The sequence below is a fragment of the Porites lutea genome, chromosome 7, assembly GCF_958299795.1.
Source record: "Porites lutea chromosome 7, jaPorLute2.1, whole genome shotgun sequence".
Lineage (NCBI taxonomy): Eukaryota > Metazoa > Cnidaria > Anthozoa > Scleractinia > Poritidae > Porites > Porites lutea.
The window spans coordinates 31,129,103-31,151,678 of NC_133207.1; the positions used below are offsets into that span (position 1 = coordinate 31,129,103).

Sequence of the window (22,576 nt, forward strand, 5' to 3'; positions counted from 1 at the left end):
ATGATAGCATGATTTGTACGTGATATTTGGGATAAATACCACGAGTGATTTTTCAAAATTGTCTCAAATTTCACTCGCCTAACGGCTTGTGAAATTACGTATAACAATTTTGAAATATCACTCGTGGTATTTATTCCAAATATCACTACTAATCATGCTATTAGCTATACTAATATGCAAATCTTTTTTTCAAAGACGTACCAGAAGTAAGTGAAAGATTTATCAGTGTTGTGGTTCAATTTTATAAATAATAATAAATGTTATTTAGCCAGGGTTATCTCTTCAGCATAAAATGCTGCTATCAATGAGGGCCCTGGAAAAAATTAATAAATAAATAAATAAAATAAAAAAATATATATATCTATATAAAACTAAAAAAAAAACTACTTATCCTTGGTTTAAATTTTATTTGCCTTTGTTTTAAACTCATTATCATGCATTACCATACCCCAAAACAAAGGGTTCCCAATCAGCAATTCGGCAGAAAGTAAAAAAAACAAAAACAAAAACGTTACTACAGTTACTCTTGCATGCTGATTCTCCTATTATTGCACTAATCTACTTCTGTCTCGCTGCTTTAAAGTGAAACTGTTTGAATGCGAGCTTTTGCTCTTTGCGAACACAACTCTGTCCACTTATTTTAAAATTTAAAAGTCAAAGAGGCCTTAAAACCAAGAATTGGTTGCCCTCATATACCTCCTCACTCTTATAAGACCATTTCACTTTTATAAACGTAGCGCCAGAACTTCATCATACACAATTTCCCTTGAGGTTACCAAAGAGGTAAAAGTTGTTTAGTTTGCAGTGACTTTCCTTCAAAGTGTCAGCCAAATACATTACCCCTTCATCGGTTAATTTGTTACAGGTGAGGTTTTATTACGTAAGCTGTTTAATTTACAGTTACCATCCTTCAAGCTTCAACCAAACACTTTGCTCCTTCATCGGTTAATTTGTTATGGGCGAGGTTTAATCTGTTTTAAGTATGCAATTACTGTGCTTTAAAGCTTCATCCAAACGCTTTACTCCTTCATCGGTTAATTTGGGCGGAGTCCACCCCCCGGGATTTGCTATTTGTGAGGTCTAAGCTGTTTAATTTGCAATTACTGTGCTTTAAAGCTTCAGCCAAATACTCTGCTCCTTCATCCGTTACATTATTTTGCCCAAGGTGTAAGCTGTTTAGTGTGCAATTACTATCCTCCAACGCTTCAGCCAAATACTCTGCTCCTTCGTCGGTAAATTTATTACCGTTGAGGTATAAGCTGAGTGTTTAGTTTGCAATTACTATCCTTCAAAGCTTCAGCCAAATACTCTGCTCCTTCATCAGTAAAATCGTTACCGACGAGGGTTAAGCTCTTTAGTTTGCAATTACTATCGTTCAAAGCTTTAGCCAAGTACTCTGCTCCTTCATCGGTAAATTCGTTACAGCCGAGGTTTAAGCTGTTTAGTTTGCAATTACTGTGCTTTAAAGCTTCAGCCAAATACTCTGCTCCTTCATCGGTTATTTTGTTTTGCCAGAGGTCTAAGCTGTTTAGTGTGCAATTACTATCCTTCAAAGCTTCAGCCAAATACTTTACTCCTTTGTCAGTAGATTCGTTAACGCCAAGGTATAATCTGTTTAGTTTGCAACTACTATCCTTCAAGGCTTCAGCTAAATGCTTCACTCCTTCATCGGTAAAATTGTTAACGCCGAGGTGTAAGCTGTTTAGTTTGCAATTACTGTGCTTTAAAGCTTCAGCCAAATACTCTGCTCCTTCATCGGTTATATTGTTTCGCCAGAGGTTTAAGCTGTTTAGTGTGCAATTACTATCCTTCAGAGCTTCAGCCAAATACTTTACTCCTTCATCGGTAAATTCGGTACAGCCGAGGTGTAAGCTGTTTAGTTTGCAAGCACTATCCTTCAAAGCTTCAGCCAAATACTTTGCTCTTTCATCGGTACATTTGTTACCGCAGAGGTCTAAGCTTTTTATTTTGCAATTTCTGTGCTTTAAAGCTTCAGCCAAATACTCTGCTCCTTCATCGGGTATATTTCCCCAAATTTCTAAGCTGTTTAGTTGGCAATTACTATCCTTCAAAGCTTCAGCCAAATACTTTACTCCTTCATCGGTAAATTCGTAACAGCCGAGTTTTAAGCTGTTTAGTTTACAATTACTATCCTTCAAAGCTTCAGCCAAATACTTTACTCCTTCGTCGGTAAATTCGTTACCGGCGAGGTCTAAGCTCTTTACTTTGCAATTGCTATCCTTCAAAGCTTCAGCCAAATACTTTAATCCTTCATCGGTAAATTTGTTAGCACCGAGGTTTAAGCTGTTTAGTTTGCAATTACTATCCTTCAAAGCTTCAGCCAAATACTTTACTCCTTCATTGGCGACATTATTATGATTGAGGTTTAAGCTGGTAAGTTTGCAGTTAACATCACTGACACTAGTAGAAGAGGCTAAAAACTCGCTTATTTCTTCACAACCCAGGCAGTCAATCTTGTTATCACTCAAGTTAACCATTAAAATTTCGTTATGCATTTTAAGAAAATTGGCTATTGCAGTACAATCAACAGCTTCTAGTTGACAGTAGTACTCAAACATTACAGCATTAAAACCAATCTCTCTTATTTTGTTTTGCACGGCTGAATCATGTGCATCGATCTCATATAAACAGTGACATAACGTTAATGCTAAATGTGCATCTTTCCAACGTGGCCAACAGGTTACTTTGCTTGGCTCCAGTTCCTGGTCCTCTAGCTCATATGTCGACACTGGCAGAAGGTTAGTAAAAATATCGGTCAGTGGTTCTTCTCGTTCACTGAGAAGCCCAGCCACAAACTGCAACACCACTTGCCATGCAACGTCCGTGATGTGACTTGTAACAAATTCTCGCAATTCGGCTTCTTCCATGTTGTCTGTCACATGCTTTGCGGCGAGAAACTCTTGAATGGTCAGATGTTGGAAACAGTATTGAGCTTTGGGTTTTTCGAATGGTCGCTTCGCCTCTGGTTTCAAATCAGGTAAGCGATGAAGTAGGCCACAATCCTCTAGGTTTGTAACTTCGTCAGATTCAAAGGTTAATCTTCCTTCTTTAATTCCTTTGAAAGCGATTGTTCCCAGTTTCTTAAAATCCTCTTTTACGTCTTCGGCCAGCTCATCTAATTTTTTAAATATTTCGTCCTGAACAACAGTTTCTGCAGTTTTATTGCGGTATCTGTTATTATGCTTGCAGAAAAAAAGCTTTACAGCGAAGCTGTATATATCGGTTAGCTTGGTTGGTAGGCTAGTTAAAGCATGAGTAGAATTGGAAGATACGTTCCGTAGCAAGTGTAGCAGGCACGAACAAATGATAAAACAGTTGACAGGTATATAGCACAACGAAAAGAGGTTAAGGTTGTTGCTGATATGTTTCCATATCGTTTCTCCTTCATATTTGTCATCTTCAGAGAACTTCTCCACATAGTTTTTCACTTGCCCTGATGAAAATCCAAGAATTTCAACTACCCTGCTGAATTTAACATCTCTTACGTACGATACAGCAGTAGGTCTTGTAGTCGTTAAAACAGTGGCTCCTTCAAGAAGTTTTCCCGACATAATCTTTGTGTACAATGCATGTAAAGGCATTTTATCTTCCACAGTGTTTTTGTAAATAGAGTCATCTTCTTCTATCTTTTTCCTTGCAGAGTATTCGTCAATTCCATCGAAAATAAAAAGTACTTTGCTTGGGTTTTCGCAAATGTAGTTCCATAGTACCACATCATTCACATGTGTTGAAAATTCTGATTTATCGAAAAGCTCTCTAAGGTTAAGCTCTGCAGTAGAGTTCAGTCTCCTAAATTTAACGAGGAAAGCAACGTCAAATCGTAATTCTGAATTTTTTGCTTCATCGAATAAGCGGTCGCTTGCCCAATCGCGCATAAACTTCGTGCAAAACAATGTCTTGCCGATTCCAGGGCGACCAACGATAAGAATACTCTTGTGGAGATCATTAACAATGTCTCCGGGTCTTTTTGGAACTAAATTTGCCTCTGGTTTGGGGTACACTTTTAACTGTTCTCGCCTGCTTTCTGGAAAGTTATAATCGGCTCTTTCAGAATGAAAAATTAAATTAGTGTAAATTTGGTCGAGTTCAAGATCTTTAGGTTTATTGCCTTCACCCGGGTTTGGTTTGAAGGGTGACGAGAGGTCTCTAAGTCGCTCGGTGTTTTTTAAGACACTTTCCTTCATGCACTTAAAACAAGTTTGCAGCTGAGTTAAATGTTCGCGTTGTAATTGTTTCAATGTTTCGTGATTTCCTTCCCCTTGTGTATCTTGCAATTCTTGTTGTGGTACAGTCAACAGAGGTATTTCTTGATGTGAATTTTGGGGATCATAATTCGATTTAAGATGATCAGTATAAAACTGTGAGTCATCCATGAACTGTTTTCCCCCTTTTCTGAGGGTCTCAATGGGGTGGTGGCTTTTACGGTTATCGGCTAAAATTTGAGCTCTTTTACGGCTATCGGTTAATTTTTTTCAGTTACGGTTAACGTGAAAGTTATAAAGTAACTTCTTTTTTTTTCAAAAAGTTAAATATTAATTAATCCGTACTTTTTTTGTATCTAAATCAAAATAAAGGTCTTCGGATCATCTCGGGATAAAAAAATTAATAAGCTATTCTTTTGAAAAATTTTAACATTTGATAGATCACACTCTTTATAAAGTATTCCACTTCTAATATTATTTTACACATAGAAATGTCAATAGTCAATTTAAAAATAATTTTTGTGAAAAAGCAAAAGCAGACACGCAAACGCCCAACTCAAGGGCGGGGCGCGACATTCATTATAACAGAATGGCCCTCCCCCAGAGAAGGATTATTCGTGTGAGACGGGTTATCCGTTTGATGATTCGCGTCAGATAGTCAATACGTCTTAATTTGAAAATGGAATAGTTTTAACTTTGAATGAACAATCCGCCTGACTTTTGAAGACAGGATTATCCGTTCCAGATAGCCTGTGTACAGCCGCACCCACCCCCCAGAAAAAATCGGAGAAGGGGTGTCTGTGGGGAGGACGCGACTGTACACAGGCTAGTCTCAGACGGATGATCCATTTCTAGCTCCTGTTGTGAAAACGGCCGATAACAAAATTCCCGTGTCCAGTGTTTTTAATGATAGCGAAGGACTGTACGGAACGACTGTCTGCCGTTGCCTTGTCCGTAGGCCGCATTATTCCGCACGGCTAATGCGTTTCGGGTCACGTGGTCCGAGCGAGTTCTCCACAGGGACTAGGCATAATGTCTACCGTAGCGTCAGAGAAAAACAAGGAAATGTTGTTTATCGTCAACGTGTTTTACAAACAGTGACGTCTCTGCGTGTTGTTTCACTAGTGTTTCGAGGGCACGACCTCCAGAAATTGCAAATGTTAATCCCCAGCAAGAAGCCACACTTTCGCTATAGAAAAAACTAGTTCCACTAGAGAGCGCCGGAAAAGGAGCCTAAGTCTTGGTTCACATCTAGAAGGCGCTTCGCCTAACGTGCGTACGGAGTCACACCAGTCGGGAAATAAAAAACGCAACCATAAGTGAGTTTATCACCTTCCTTAAAAGTAGCAAATCTAGGTAACAATTTCTTTTACGGTTAACTCTTTTTTTACCCTATTTACGGCTAACGGTTAAAATTTTTCAATTTTTACGGCTATCGACTAAATTTTTGGCCGTTTTACGCCTATCGGTTAACCCCATTGAGACCCTCTTTTCTTGCACGCGAAAAAATAATGAAAAACTCAATCAAAAGAAAAGCTGCAAGGATTCCATTCGCCCCACTTACGGCATACATCCAAGAGGTTTTCTTATGAGCTCGCTGGTTAATGCATTCATAAGATGGAGTTTTTGAGTTCCCAGTTGCATTCGCTGCGGTTTGATTCTCTTCTCTCATCAAGTTACACTCAAAGTTTGACGGAAATTCACGGGGATAAAATACTTCATATAATAAAAGGAGGATAAAAACGATCCCGAGACAAAACCTAGTGGCAAGTTGACAACAGTACTGCATGAAGAGTTTTCTTTGAGTTGTGCTGGCTTGATGATCTTGTCCTTCAATATCTGTATTTCTGCTTTCTGCATTTTCAAGTTTATTTACTCTTGGTTTTGCAAGTATTGAATATATCACACAAACAATAAAGGGAAGAGAGAAGTTAACAATCACAAAACTGTAAAGAGGAACAGACAGCTTGTTGTGTAGCTTTTCGTATTCCACAAAACACTTCTGTCTAACGAAGTCCTTGTCGACTTTAGCATTCTTGTTCACGTCACAGCGGAAGTCAAACCTCGATTCGTTGATTTCCATGTCCAGAAACACTCCAAACAATACTATCCCAACTGCGATCCAAAGAACATTCACTGCAAAACTGAACCTGTTGAAGGTTTTAGGCGTCCATAATTCCTTACACCATGTAAAAGCCTCCATTTTATGATTTGGCTTGAGCTTTGCTTGGCAGTCGTCCAGCAGAGGCGTGGTGAATGGGTGTGATTTCAACTGACGCGTATCATACACGAGAGCTCAGAGTGAAACATCACATCTTCGGGACCTTCCCAAGTGTCCGCTTGATAGAAGTTTCTAAACATTGCGCAAAGTTTGTTAACGATTAACATCTAGGAACGAGGTTGCTGATTCAACGGTTGCTCTGTACTACTGTGATAAACTTGTGAAGCTGTGCTGTACTTTGCTCTGGTACTTTGTGCAAGAATTTTAGGTGAACTTTGATCGCGGATGACAATCATACGGCCGGATATCGGTCAAACAACCTCAGTATAAAATATAAACTGCGGACTGCGGACTACGGACTGCGGACTGGGTATAACATACGGACTAGGTATATTAAAACGCGAACTGGAAAATATGGACTGGGTATAAAACATGGACTAGGTATAAAACGAGGACTGCGGACTGCGGACTGGGTATAAAACACGGACTACGGACTACTTTGGTAAAAACGGTGCTAATTGTTTCTAGGTAAGGAAAAATAAGATCAAAAGACCGCTAATTAAATAGCAAGACACGTGAGTTAAAGTTGTAAATACTCCTATAAATTCTTGATGGAGGTGTGCCGCCCGGTTCTCTGAATCATGAGCCGGATCAAAATCCTATTTTCTTCACCTATTTTTAGAGCTTGTCTCGATCTCTAACAATCATGAAAAGGGTCAGGATCAGGGGGGGTACTCCCTTATATAAGGGAAGGGTAGGGGTTTTGGGCCTTTTTGGTCTAAAAACACTTTGCCCATTTTGGTCTGGAATCGGGTATGGTTTTCGAGGGAACTACGGGAGCGTACATGAATGGCCGTATTTATCGTTTCAATTCCAAATGAATAAGAACGAAATAGAAATGTGCGAATTCGAAATGCATTTGGAGCATTTTTTTGTTTCCAATTCCGCTCTAACTTGGTAATGATGACATAATTTCTACCTAATTAGACCTAACCTGTTCCAGGCTCCGAGATAGTTGGGTCCTCTGAATTGAGAAAGCGCGAACACGAAAATAAAACGGGAAAAAACTGGGAAGTCTCCCCAACTATCTGAGACCTGGAACAGGCTAAATTAGGCCAGGTCCGAAAATGGGTATGGATTTTAGAGATCTGGTCTGAAAATGGGTGTGGAAAATGACATTTTTTGGTCTGCAATAAGGTCAGGATTCGGAGAACAGGGCACCACCCCCCACTAAGAATTTCCAGTAGTACACCTTATAGTACCCCCCTCCGGGGATCAGGAGCAGGGTGTAAATCATGTCATCATAATCATCGCTTGGAATATAACGTTGGATGACTCATTTCGGTTATTATTCGCGTATGTGAGTAATCCCTCCCCCCTTGCCCTCCCCCCTAAATACCGCTTTTGTGCATTGCGGAATGCCCTACATTGACCTTCTCGTCTGAGTTCTTCATTCAGTCCTCATGAGCAATTGTGGCATCCGATAAGGATTTAACTGATGTGACTACTATTTTTTTAATTCGGTGCTTCTTATTGGTTTAAAACTGCAAATTGAAATCTCTTCAAACTCCTTCTTTTTATAAAATTCAGAGTAAAATTTCATTTGCCTTGAGTACCGGCATAACCTTCCTTCTCCGTGAGAAGAGTAGACTACGTGAACAGCCAAGGGAATGTTAAAGCTGGGAATACTGTTTTTGCTTGTCCGCTTTCCATTTCTCTCACTTTTACCTTTCTAAAGCTGTTTTTATTTACGTAGTCCGTAGTCCGCGTTTTATACCCAGTCCGTGTTTTATACTCAGTCCGGCCGGAGTCCGCATTTTATACCTAGTCCGTATTTTATACCCAGTCCGCAGTCCGTGGTCCGCAGTCCGCAGTCCATATTTTATACTGACCAGTCAAACAACTACAACTAAATGTATTGATTTACTATTGTCCGCTATATTTAGCCAAATGCAATTTTTTTATTAGTGTCCACGTCCAGGCTTAGCGTCCGCTTAATTGGAGGTCCGCTCAACAGAGTTTTCACTGTATTTTGGATGTTTGAATATGTTTCAAAGTTGATTGATTTATCTTTGCCAAATTTTTCATCGATAACTTGGTATGCGACAAACGCAGACTGCAGACTGGAAGGTCACAACGAAGTAAACATTGTTGTATAATGCTCTAACAGATTCCCTATCCCTAACCTAGACTTTTAAATGACTTCAACCTTAGGGACAGGGACTCTGTTAAAGCATTCCACGAAAAGGTTTTTCTCGTTTAGGGACCGCTCATTTATTAGATGGGGGAGTTGGGCCCGTGGGGGGGGGGGGGGGGGGGGTACTTTAGGACTTTTTGGGTGGGGAAGTTCCGCTGGGACCCTGGAACCCTTAGCCAATACCAGAGCTAGTTCAAGTGAATTTTGCTACCCTATACTAGACTAAACTCCCCAAATACCCCCTATCCTAGAGTAGTTGTTTTCCAGAAACAACTGAGGTCACTAGCACAGTCCAAAACAAAACCGATTTGATTTTTTTATATTCTTGTGTGGCAATTCCCGGTTTCCCTAGTCTAGACTAAAATCTTCAGCCAATTGATCAGTTTAAATGGAAAATAATACCCTATTCTAGACCCAAACTCTCTGATTTATATACCCTATCCCAGAGTAGACTGCTTGAAAACCATACCCTTCACAGCGGCAAATACCTATACAGCCTATATATGGCAGTACCCCCCCCCCGGGGGGTTGGGCTAGTGCAAATGGGGTGGGGGTCATACCTTTTTGTGCACCTGAAAATGGGAGGCTGCATAAAATTGTGCAACCATTTCTGAGGGGCCATGTATTTTTGTGCATTTTAGTTTCCGTTCCACAAAAAAGAAACAGTACTGAAGGAATCAACAGCAAGTCAAATATTATTTATTATCAAAATGATGGCATAACAAACCAACATAACATGAGGTATGGCAGTCCTTTCACATTGGAAAAATACGCTTCATGTATTACTCAGTATTACTCAAGACCACTTAAAGTGCTATACAACTACAGCATCAAATTGTCAGTTCTTTTTCAACAAATCGTATCTTATGAAGTATGCAAATGCTAAAACAGATGCTGCAAAACATTCTGTTCCTGGATACCACTACTTTAAGAAGATATATTCATTTATGGATAGCCACTGCATCATTGGAGAGATGTTCCTTGAATATTTAAAAGGAGCTTGTAAAGAAAATGGTGAACTGAGTGGTACGGCACTCTGCGACTTCTGCAGCAGCACAAGAGAACAATGCTGTGAGGAGATTGAACATGTTGCGAGGCCAATTCCTGACAACGAAAATGATGGGCATCATTACCTTCCTTTGTCTAAAAACCCAGCAAACAACAGGCTTGTCGATGATTACATGCCAAGGGTACAGCTGAAAGCAGAATACACATCAGGGAGGTGCTCCATTGATGATCCCACCAGTATCTCGAAATTCTCAAGAGAATTTGTTGTGCCGGGCTGAGGGATGCGTGAAAGACTATCTGGAGCATTTGACATTACTCGATCTTAAGAAAGACAAAAGAAAGAAGGAAAGACTGACTAAAAAGTCAGCTGAGGTAAGCAAGACATACCAAGAGTATGATTGGAATGCAACGTTTAAAGATGGCTCCCTTAGTAAGCAGACAATAGCCGTTGTCGATAAATACTTGAAGCATCACGGGCTTCGCACTGCATCAAACAAGCATGCAAAGCTAATGGAGGTGCAAAGGCACATTATTCAACAACAGAATGATACAAGGCTTTACATAAGAAGAGGGAAGTCCACTCTGCAGTAGTGAAAATGAAGAGGAATACTTATCTTCTGATGATGAAAGCATTCAAACAGACTGTGTCGTTACCGAGATTTGCTCGAGTTCAGAGGATGATGATGAGGAAGGGGATGATATTCAGATCACAGTGACAACTACTAAATCTGGGAGGAGGGCTACTCGCTATTTGCTTTAAATAGTTCGGTGAGTTTTATTTAAGTTGTATTAAAACTGTTTCTGTGGTTGAGGGCGGGTCATCTTATTTCATGTGCAGACTCGAAGGGGGCCTACATTATGTTATGCAGTGGCAAGACAGGCCCACGGGAAATTATGTATAGGAAAATTAGTCTTCAGTTCTGACTTGGGTGGTGAGCCTGCCTCTGGCGATTTGAAGGATCATTCTTCGTAAACACTCAGGTTACAAAACATGTCCACTGCTCTGTCAGCCCCCTTGATCATTTTCCATGTTTCACGCCCCAAAAGCAAATCTAACACAACAGTGCAACCTCTCCTTTGGGACACCTCTATTTAGGGGACACAAAATTTGCTCTCGGAAAAACGTTCACATAGTCGAGGATGAAAAAAGAGAGAATGAGAGCCCTACGGGTGGGTGAGGCTCGCGAGCTTCGCGCGCGTAAGACTCTTACGCCACGCTTTACCGATTTCTTTACAGATTTTGAGAAAAAAACCGACTGTTTTGCAGTCCTAATTGGGGCAAAACTGCAATCATGAAAGAAGAACAAGAAGACATATGATTAACAGGGGTTTAGTTAACTGTACGCACGGTACGCACGTGCGTACCTGAAAAAGTCGGGAACAAAAATAAATGAAAATAATAAAAAATAAAAAGTTAGTTCTAAAAGAAAAGAAAAATATCTAAAGATGAGAGCACAGTTTGCCTCAATTTATTCAAATCTGTTTGTTTCTTTGAAATATATATTTTTTCTAAAACAACGCACTTTTTCCCCCGGCTCCACCCAAACGTCGGTTTCCAGAGAAACGAAGTAATTCATTAATTTACCTAATCTTGAATAGCACTGATCTAGCCTATTTTTTGAAAACCAGCCTAACGAAACTTGCAGTCATTTGAGTGAAAAAGGCGTCAAAAGGCAGGTTTCTTAAGCCCGCGGAGCTCCAAAATCACAGTAACAAAGGAAAAGGAAAGGAAAAAGAGAAAGAGCGAGGAGAAGGAAAGGAGGAGAAGAGAAAAAAGCAATGGCTGCACTCTTAGTTTTTATAATAGCTACTTTGTAGTTTTTGGCCGAAACAAACTGTTTGGTCTACTTGGCGATAACGTTATCAAAACTACGGTTAGATATATATCTAGTGAAAAGATGGAAGGCGTTTTTATCAAAACGTTTCGGGATTCCTAACCGTTTACGCACATCGATAAATCCTGGGAGCAACGACGAAGGCGACGGTAACGGCGACGGCAATGAGAACATCAATCGAAACGAGCCCAATAAGTAAATGAAAAACAACAAATTTTGCATGTGCAGCGCGCTTTTCTTTAAAACCTGTGCGAACATGACGTTGTTTGGAGGACGTAAACACAAGAACCAAATGAATTCAATTTCTTCTCTGAGTTCGAACTTGCATGCGGCCCCAAGACTCCGTAGGGAAATTCATCTATATTTGCCATTTTATGAGAGTTGAAATAAACGCCAAAAAACAAAAAAACGCAATCATTTAATTTGATTTGCCAGCCGGAAAATTGAACAAGAACAGAATGTGAAAGAAGCAAAGCCACCGATCGTAAATGAACAGTGTGTAGTTTATAACTTCTAATGTGACCTGTGTGATGCAGGCTATGTAGGTTACACACGCGGACATTTACACAATCGTGTAACCGGACCTAAACAACAGTCCTTCGCCATTGCCAAACATTGCAAGAACGTGCACGGGACGATCCCTCAGGTCCTGCTGAAACGTTTCGAAGCGCTTAAGAAATGCAGGAACAAATTTGACTGTTTAGTGTACGAAATGCTTTTTATAAGAACCTTAAAGCCAAATCTCAACGTGCAATCAGACTCTATTCGTGCGAAAGTATTTTCATAATCTTCGCACCCTGTTATGTTAATTTTCGCGCCACATCGCTTTAAATGCTGTAATTTGCATGATCAAAAACATTTTTCCTTGATAATGGAGGCATGACTACTCCGAAACGTCGGATTTTATCGTTCGTTTTTACCGTTTTATGTCTTAAGAAATCTCTTTTAATAAAAATAAAAATAATTAATTATAATTACAAGAATGATTAAAAAACAATTGCAGATCCCCAAAGGGGCAAGTGCAAACGGGACCCTAGACCCATGCAAGGTACCGCCCTGTTGTTACCTACAATTACAGTCTCATTTGCAATGCTGTTAAAAAACTTATTTTACCCGTGAAAAAAAAATTAATTGAAACCCTAGATGTACGTTAGCGAAAAAAGTGAAGAAAAAAAAAACAACAAAAAAACAAGAAAGTGGATGTGGTATATTAAAGCACAGTCATTTCGACCTGTGACAGGAACAGGTCATCACTAATGCCCAGTTGTAGGCATCGCAGAGATAATTTGATTTTTTAAACGTTATCTAGCCGCATGAAGTAATGACTGCAGCTCCGAGGTAGAATGAAAGAAAAATATTTTATGTGTTGGTTAATTTTTAACACTCATTGCAGTCTCCATTCAGGGTCTCTTGCCTTAGCCCCTGGTCCCAAGGGTATTCCCTGAATAGATCTGACTAAAGGTTCCACTGTGCCAGTGTTTTATACAGCTTCAGGTTTGCTAATAGAGCAACAGTTGTTTAATCTGACATAATGCACCCCTAGCTTTTGAGAGTCTGATTTTTAGGTCCGTGTCAGACCACCACCCAAGTAAATGAACTCATCTGATTCTTTAATTTCTTGTCCTTGGGGATAGGCTTTTGTACATTATGCTAGCATTTTTTCGAGCATTTTAGTGAGGCAAAAGCATGGAGCATTATTGAGCATTTTAGTGGCATTTTCTCCAGAAAATTAATTTTCCGAGAAAATAAAATAGAAATTAACTTTTTTCAGGAGCCCATGCCCTACGAGCTCCTGCGTTTTTAAAGAAAATGAAGACTAAAACTCAAAATTCACAAAAAACCTAATACAGCTGTTTTTTTGGCTGTATTTATGAACTTGTACACGTTGTTGTTGTTACTTGCAACACTTGCACGTTTTTGTAAGTGTAAACTTTGAAATTAATTAAAAAAACCGTTTGTATAATGAGCATTGTCCGAGCATTTTAGCACGTTTTAGTGACTTTTTTGGGGAGACCGAGCATTTTAGTGGGAAAAATGGAGCACTAAGGTGGAGCATTTTAGTGGGGAAGCAAAAGCATAATGTACAAAAGCCTACTTGGGGAGCAAGGGATGGCGCAGTGGTGAAAGCGCTCGCCTCCCACCAATGTGGCCCGGGTTCAACTCCCGGCGTCGACGCCTTATGTAGGTTGAGTTTGTTGTTGGTTCTCTCCCTTGCTTCGAGAGGTTTTTCTCCGGGTACTCCGGTTTTCCCCTCTCCTCAAAAAACCAACACTTGCAAATTCCAATTCGATCTGGAAGGCACGGACACGTTTAAACGAGTTCATATGAACTCTTAGGTTCGTGGATAAACAAGCAATTTTCTTTTTTGTCCAGCTGTAGCAATCATTTCTTTCTTTCTTTTGCATAAATTCTCGTCACTTTTGGTTTTCCATGTTCATCGTCTTCATCGTGAGTGTCCGGCACTTAGTATCTGGCTTTCCCCCAAAAGGAGAGCTTACTCGCAGGCTAATTTAAAGTTGACCAGGAGTATAGTAGAGATTGTGATAACACTTACGATGTAAAGGACGGAACGCCATTATTTTCCACATAGAGGCATCGCTTAGCGCAGCCTATACACCTGAATGACTTACTAACTTACTGACTCAAAGTGAATTTTTTCCCGCTCTTGTCATTCTCCCTATATTTGTGATCAAAACTCACTATTACACTAAACCCTCATTTATCCACTAAAACGCTAGGCTCGTCACGCAACGAGCCTAAAAACGACTGCGAAGGAGATTATAAAAAACGCTAGCTGACCTATCTTCGTCTAATGCTTTCACCAATATATAAGCAAAAGGCAAATTTCGAGATTAAAAAGAGTCATTGCCCCCTCGACTTTTACCTTCCTCTTTCTCTCCTTCCCTCTTCGTTTGCATTTCATCCCCTTTTTCTTCATTTCCGGGGAAAAAGTGTCATGAAAACCCAGAGGATCGTGACATTTTTTGAAGGAAGGATGGGTAATGGACCCCGGAAGGGCTGGACTCCCGAGGAGGGTGCCCGTCGGAAAAAAGGGGACCACTCAGGGCGTGGTTTAGGATTCGTTTGACTCCTAAAGAAGACCAAAAATAAAAAAAAAAACAGTGGAACCTCTATATAACGAAGTCCTCTGCATAGCGAAAGATTTTCTTTACCGCAGTAACAGTAAAATATATGGAAAAGAACCGTGAGATAACTTGGTCCTTGGCCCTTCCTTATATCAAGGTTCCACTGTAACCGGCAGAGTTTATAGTACAGAGCCAGATCAGAAGGTACGATTTACCAGGAGTCAATTGGATACAGCTATTTCTAGAAAGGTTGTCGGAAAAATGTGCAGGCGACAATCCCGAAAGATAATATGGGATACGATCAATCACTGTTCCTGACATTGGAGCTGTCGAACCTACTTTTGTTACCTTCCTTTAGCACTTGCAAACATATATCCATGGCCTCTGGTGCCATTCTCTCAAATTTCTTTGAAGAACAGTGAACTCAAAACCGGCCAAAATTCTTTTCGGGATTGTCGCTTGCACTTTTTCCGACAACCTTTTTCGAAATATCTGTATCAGTTTTGTTGCAAACTTATGAATCTTACTCGAGCAGTGTCGCTGATCCACGACTCACAAATCATGCCTTCGTGATAGCCTAACTTCGAGTCGTTTTTACTCCCTCAGTATAAACGTCTGAAATTCAGGCTACGTTCGTGACATTTTCCCGGGGGGGGGGGGGTACTCCCTTATATAAGCTATATCGGTATGTGCCGCCCCATCCGGTAGGGTTTTTGCTCCATTTTGGCCTGAAGATACATTACCCATTTTGGTCTGGAATTGGGTATGGTTTTTGAGGGAACTACGGAAAAGTATGAACGTATTTATCGTTTCAATTCCGAATGAGTAAGAAAGAAAGAGAAATATGCGAATTCGAAATGGATGAGATGAATTTTTTGCGCTCTAATCTAAGTAATGATAACAAAATTTCTGCCTAAAGGCCAGGTCTGAAAACGGGTAGGGATTTTAGAGGTCTGGTCTGAAAACGGGTGCGGAAAGGTACATTTTTTGGTCTGAAATCGGGTCAGGATTTGGAGAATCGGCAGGCACCCCCCCACCAAGAATTCCCAGGAGTACCCCCCGGGGAATACACTCTTTTTGTTTAATATCATAAGAATGACTTATTTTGTGGCCAGTGATGAACTAACACTGGCTACTTTTATGTTTGAGCCTGAAACATTCCTACCGTTACTTGTTGTTCGTAATGCTGTCAGGAGCCCTGACGCTGTTTATATGTAAAATTTCGGCAAAGCAATATGAACTTGCACAGTACCAATGTAGATGTACGTACAATATAGGATACCTTGTGTATAAAATGCCATTGTGAACTGTACCTTAGAATATGTATCAATTTTAGTCTAGTCATTCTACGAGAAAAAAAGACCGAACCTTGAAGTAATTGCAACAGAATATATTTTTGCCGGAAGTTATTATACTGATGCCTATAAATAACATGTCAAAAGTCTACCAAACGTTTCGAAGGATAAAATGATGAAATTACAGTTTTATGATTGAATTCTTTTTCTAAATTCAAAATGGCTGCCGCGCAATTTATTCAAAATATATGCGTAAATTTTTACAGCAAACAGCTAAAAACAATAGGCGTAATTGGAAGACAAAATGCGTGCACGTGTTTAAATGTAAAGATTTGAACAACTTTTTGATCACATCGAAGAAATTTTATTTCGAGAACTGGAAAACAACAGTTTTCCTTGAATTAGTTCTCTATCAATAAGTATATATGTGTATCAGTGACTCTAAAGACTCTCGATTGTTTGGTTTGGAAAATTCTTGCTCCGTAAAACTGCTCTGGACGATTCTCTTGCCTTCAAACTAACAAAGTTCTTCGCTTCACAAGACATTTATTTAGACGAGTATTGGTAGAAACGCATTGTTGGACGTCCAGAGTGGTACTTTAGTGAAAAATGTCGTGTGAAGGTAAAGTATAGATGGTTAAAGATGTGGTTTATCGTCCGGTTAACATCACACGATGGAGTATTGTGTAATTTGCAAGGAATTATCAACCAATGGCCTCGAAACAGTGGAACTTAGGCAAAAAGGAAGCGATGGCATCAACAATGCAAGTAAACTACGTGGCGACACACTCCAAACTTTTGCAGGACAGCGTGTACATGAAAAATGCAGGCAGAAATACTGTCATGTAAAGGTTATTCGTTCCTACATAAAGAAACATACGGCTGATGAAGAAACATCCTCTAGTGCAAGTCGTACCCTGCGTTCCAGTGAACCAACATTTGATTTTGGTGAACGATGTTTATTTTGCAGCCAGCCTGCTAAACTTACGGGAAACAAAAGAGGACATGATGTTTTTCCTGTTAGAACATTAGATTTTCAAACCACATTAAACCGAATTTGTGAGGAGCGAAGAGACGGTTGGGCTGAGAAAGTGCATGGCAGAATATCTTTTTCCCAAGATCTCATTGCAGCAGGTGCAATTTATCACCAAGTTTGCAGTACCAATTTTCGGACGGGGAAGCAAGTATCGCTTTCTCATCAAACTAACGGAAGCAAACGACAAAAGAAAGGCAGGCCAACTGATAAGTCTAGGCAAGAGGCATTCTTGGAGGTTGCAAAATATCTTAAGGAAAACGATGACGAGCAGTTAACTGTGAACGATCTTATGAATAAGATAGCAGAATTCAACGACCAAGAACCTTACAGCGCACGGTATATGAAAGAAAAACTTTATTGCTAGTATCAATGGTAAGGCTGATGTCGTAACATTTAGGAGTACAGCTTCGACCATCTTGCAAAATTTTTATGACGCTTCTAGAGATGCTGACCCTGAAGCCGATAAAATCAGAGTGATTAAGGCAGCTGCTGATCTCATAAAAACGGACATCAAAAGTAAGGACATCTCTAAAAGTTTTTATCCATTACCTGGAGAGATTTCGTCTTTGGATGAAAACTGCGCTTTTCTACCTGAAACGTTGTATTTGTTTCTGAGAACAATATTTAACGAAAAGAGTGCAGAGCGAAAGATTGCTTCCATAGGGCAAGCCATTATTCAAGCCGCTCGGCCCAGGGTCCTGATAGCTCCTCTTCAAATCGGCCTGGCAGTCCAAATGCACCACCATTATGGATCCAAATTTTTAATTGATTCCTTGAATAGTCATGGGTTTTGCTCCTCTTACACTGAAGTTAAGAAATTTGAAATGAGTGCGGCGCAAACAAAAGGCACAGATATTCTTGGTTTAACCCCTGGTCACTTTGTACAATATGTAGCAGATAATGTAGACCACAATGTCTGTACGTTGGACGGACAGAACACTTTTCATGGTATGGGGATAATAGCTGCTGTTACTCCGGCCACGCATCCAGATTCTCCAATACCGAGGTGTTCCACCACAGCTGCAGAGATAGCAAATATTGGAAAGATTGATATTCACTATTACAAGACGGCTAATGATGTCAAAGTGCCTTTGGTTTATGAGAAACTGCCATGTCTTTCTAACGTCAATAAAACTTGGAAGTTAGACTTTCTCTGAAGTTTAGTTTGGCCAATTCGATCCCCCAAGCCAAATTGGTCTGGATTAATGCAGACTATAAGCAAAGGAAGCCATCCCGGAAAATCTTCTGTTACATTCTTACCAATGATTGACATGGATCCAAGAAACATGAGCTGTATATATTCAACGCTTAAATTTGTAGAAGCACAATGTAAAAGACAACATACCACGCCTATTATTACATTCGACCAACCCTTGTGGTGGAAAGCGCAGCTTATCGTAGAGAGTGAACCACCAGACAGTGAACTGCACTCTATAATACTTCGTCTTGGAGGATTCCACGCAGAAATGAGTTTTCTTGGTTGCATAGGCAGCATTATGTCTGGTTCTGGTATTGAAGAACTTTTAGAGTGTGTGTATGCTTCAAATACGGTGGGACACATGCTCAGCGGCAAAGCTGTTCAAAGGGCATTCAGAGGACATTTACTAGTGGAAAATGCTCTAAATGCAATTCTCACCGCCGATGCCTTCAATTTAAGTCTACCTAAGGCGTGTTTTGCCAAGAATTATGAAGAGGGAGAGCTTGTGAAAGATCGAAGGCAAACAGTTCCAGTACTCGACAGCGTTGTAGTTGAGCGCGATGTTCTTAATGTTGCAGACACAGAGCCAGTGAACCGCGGGAACCGAAGTCAAACAGTTCCAGTGCCCGACAGCGTTGTGGTTGAGCGCGATGTTCTCAATGTTAAAGACACAGAGCCAGGGAAACTCAGCGACCCAAGGCAAACAGTTCCAGTGCCCGACATAGCTGTGGTTGAGCGCGATGTTCGATATGTTGAAGACACAGAGCCAGTGAAACGCGGGGAACCAAGGCAAACAGTTCCAGTACCCGAAAAAGTTGTAATGGAGAGTGATGTTCTTAATGTTGAAGAAACAGAGCCAGTGAAAGGCAAAGACCCAAGTCAAAACGTTCCAGCGCCCGGCAGTGTTGTAATCCAAAGGGAAGTTCCCGATCTAATTCACAAGGCAGTCGAATTGTATGAAAGGTTAATGGCTGGCGATATCGGAATAGCCGAAATCTATTCAGACAGCCTGCTAGACACAGCCAAAGAAAGAGTGGATATAAAAAAGAAGGAACTAGCGAACCATCCCACAGCACGTCTTTGGTTGCAATATATGGACATGGTGGCTCTTCTCCGTCAGTTTATCGAAGCAGAACGTACGGGGAATTGGGAACTGCACCTACAGTCTCTCAGAGACATGCTTCCTTTTTATGCTGCTGCCGGGCATAATCTATACGCCAAATCTGTATACATATATTTGCAACAGATGCTTGAGCTTAACTCAAAACATGCAGACGTCTTAGAACTCTTTAAAAAGGGTTTCCATGTAATTCGTCGGAGCGATCGTTTTTGGGCAGGACTGTCTTCAGATCTGGTCATTGAACAAGTCCTTATGAGGAGCGTAAAGTCATCAGGTGGTTTGACGCACGGTCGTGGAATGGCTGAGTCGCAACGCGCACAATGGCTTTTGTCTATGCCAGCATGCGCTAGCATTAGTTCCGCCATGCAGGAATTTACGAGCAGGTGCTATGCGTCAAGTGGTCAGCACAAAGAAATGACAAAAACAAGACAAGCGAGGGATGATGAAGATAGTCGTGCTCTTCTCGGATACTTACAAGAGCGAAATCCATTTGATTGTGATCTATCAATGCGAAACATTTCCACTGGCATAACAGCTGACTTAGTCTTCTACAATATACCAGAGAAAGCCGAAAAAGGAGATTGCATCTCTTTTGTACAGGATTTTATTACGCAGCATATGGGCCTTGAAACGTTATGTGGCCATGTTGAGCTGGAGAGGGCACACCGCACGCCAAGCAAAACGCCTTCTGCTGGTGAAAAGGGTCCCAGACCAATGCACGTCGCTTTTCTTCGATACACGGATAAGATGAAGGTACTAAGGAATGCCGCCGCTCGTCTAAAGGATAACCCGTTAAACGGAAATGCCATCGGTATAAGTGAGGATTTCGCCAAAAAAACCCAACGGCGGAGGCAAGAGCTCGTGCCCTACAGAAAGTTTCTAAAGAAGAAACTCGGAGACGACCGGAAAGTCTACATCGCATATCCTGCAATACTCAAATATGTCGATGCCAATGGCCGTCACAGAATCGTAGGAACAGAAGAACTAGCAAAACTACGCCATGAAATGGAAGAGGCAAAGAGTTAACCTAGCAACGCCGTCGGAGTGATACTGACCAACAACAACTTTAATCTCACATTCTACCCATTGTTGAAGTTAAAAGAACTTCACAGGCAATGCCTTTAATTTGTTTCATAAAAGGTAATTTTCGTTTTTATGTTGTAAGTGATGTAATGTTTTCTCCAGGCTTTAGCTTAAGAAGGCTTCTGTATTGTGAAACTATTAAGATATCGATATTTATTCGTTAATATGAATAAGTTAACTTTTATTACGTTAAATGTTAGGGGTTTAAATAGTTCAAGAAAACGAAGAGCTATTTTTCGGCAACTGCACGTTAACAAGTACTCAATAATTTTCTTGCAAGAGACATATAGCTCTACTGACCAAGAAAAATTATGGAGTAACGAGTGGGATAGTAAAGTGTACTTCTGTCATGGAAGTAAACACAGCAAAGGAGTAGCAATTCTGTTTAATCCTCGACTCAAAGTGCTAGTAGAAAATGAAATTTGTTGTGAAAACGGCAGGATTCTTATCCTGCAGTTTTCTATAGATGATCAGAAATTTATTTGTGCCAATATTTACGCACCCAATAATGATAACGCACAAATTATATTTTTTAAACAACTCAGATCTTTACTTGAACAGTTTCCCAACGACAACATTATAGTAGGTGGCGATTTTAATTGCCCTCTTTCCAAAACCGATAAAGAAGGAGGACGTGATGTTTCGTCAAGAAGGAATGTCGCCAGCGAGATCGAGCAACTGATGTGTATTTTAGATTTAGACGACGTATGGAGAACGCTACATCCAGAAGAGAAACAATTTACTTGGCGAACATCTGACTTGAAAATAAAATGCAGATTAGATTATTGGCTAATAGCCCGTCAACTATTACAAAATTCCCCCGTGCAGAAATGTGAAATCAAGCACGCTGCACATTGCGATCACTCTTTAGTGACGTTGGAATTGCTAATTAATGAGAAATACCCAAGAGGTCCTGGATTCTGGAAATTCAATTCCTCCCTCTTAGAAGATGATGAATATGCAGAAAAATTAATGTTTAAAATTCCGCACTTTATAAACAAGTATCAGGATCTTGAAGATCACGGACTCTTATGGGAGTTGATTAAAATGGAAATAAGGGCGTTCACAATTAGTTATTCAAAACAAAAAGCTAAAATGAAAAAAGATTATGAAAAAGATCTCGTACAGGAAGTCTCAAGACTGGGAAATATGGGTGAAAACTGCCCATCAGCAGAAGCCGTCCAGAGATACATTAAAGTTAAGAACGAATTGGATAAGATTTCCTACGACCGGGCAAGAGGAGCATGTGTGCGCTCCAAGGCCCGTTGGCATGAGTTCGGCGAACGAAGTTCGAAATATTTTCTTAATCTTGAGAGACGAAATTATGAAAATAAATGCATTACCAGCCTTATACAAGAAAACGGAAGCAGTATCACGGACCCAAAGGAAATCCTAAAAGAACAAAAAAGATTTTATCAATCCTTATATTCCTCGCAAAATCCTCAAATAAACGATCCTAAATTCAAAGTGTTCTTCGATAATGACAAGGTAGAAAAGCTGAATGATGAACAAAGAAAGAACTGCGAAGGCTTGCTGACGGAGAATGAGTGCTGGAATGCTTTAAAATGTTTCCAAAAAAACAAATCCCCTGGCAATGACGGTTTTACTGCCGAATTTTACAGCTTCTTCTGGAGTCAATTAGGCAAGATAATGGTAAACAGTTTTAATTATGGATTCCATAAAGGTGAGCTGTCAATTTCTCAAAGACAAAGCATCATACGTCTTATTCCAAAAAAGAACAAAAATTTATTGTATCTTAAAAATTGGAGACCTATTTCACTTTTAAATGTGGATTATAAGATTGCCTCTAAAGCTTTAGCTCTCAGACTAAAAAAGGTTCTATCGGCAGTTATAAATAACACACAAACTGGTTACGTAGAGGGAAGATTTATCGGTGAAAACATCAGACTTATAAGCGACATCCTCAATTTCACCGTTGACCAGGACATAGAGGGAATTGCTTTATTCATCGATTTTGAAAAAGCATTCGATAGTTTAGAATGGGAGTACCTATTTAAAGCTCTAGATACCTTTCAATTTGGACCCGACTTTAAGACTTGGGTGAAAACTCTGTACACAAACATTTCTAGCTGCATGATAAACAACGGCTTCGCCTCCGAGTCATTTACTTTAAAGAGAGGAGTAAGACAAGGCTGCCCTTTGTCTGGCTTGTTGTTCATTTTAGCCGCAGAATTACTGTCTTGCTCAATAAGAGCTGATGAACATATAAAGGGAATTCGAGTCCTAAACAAAGAAATAAAATTATCTCAATAT

The 22,576-nt window shown here is 40.1% G+C and overlaps 1 pseudogene; it reads right to left on the reverse strand.

Moving 5' to 3' along the window:
* Positions 1-546: 546 nt before the first annotated feature.
* On the reverse strand, positions 547-6,479 carry LOC140944781 (uncharacterized; annotated as a pseudogene).
* Between the last annotated feature and the right edge of the window lie 16,097 nt (positions 6,480-22,576).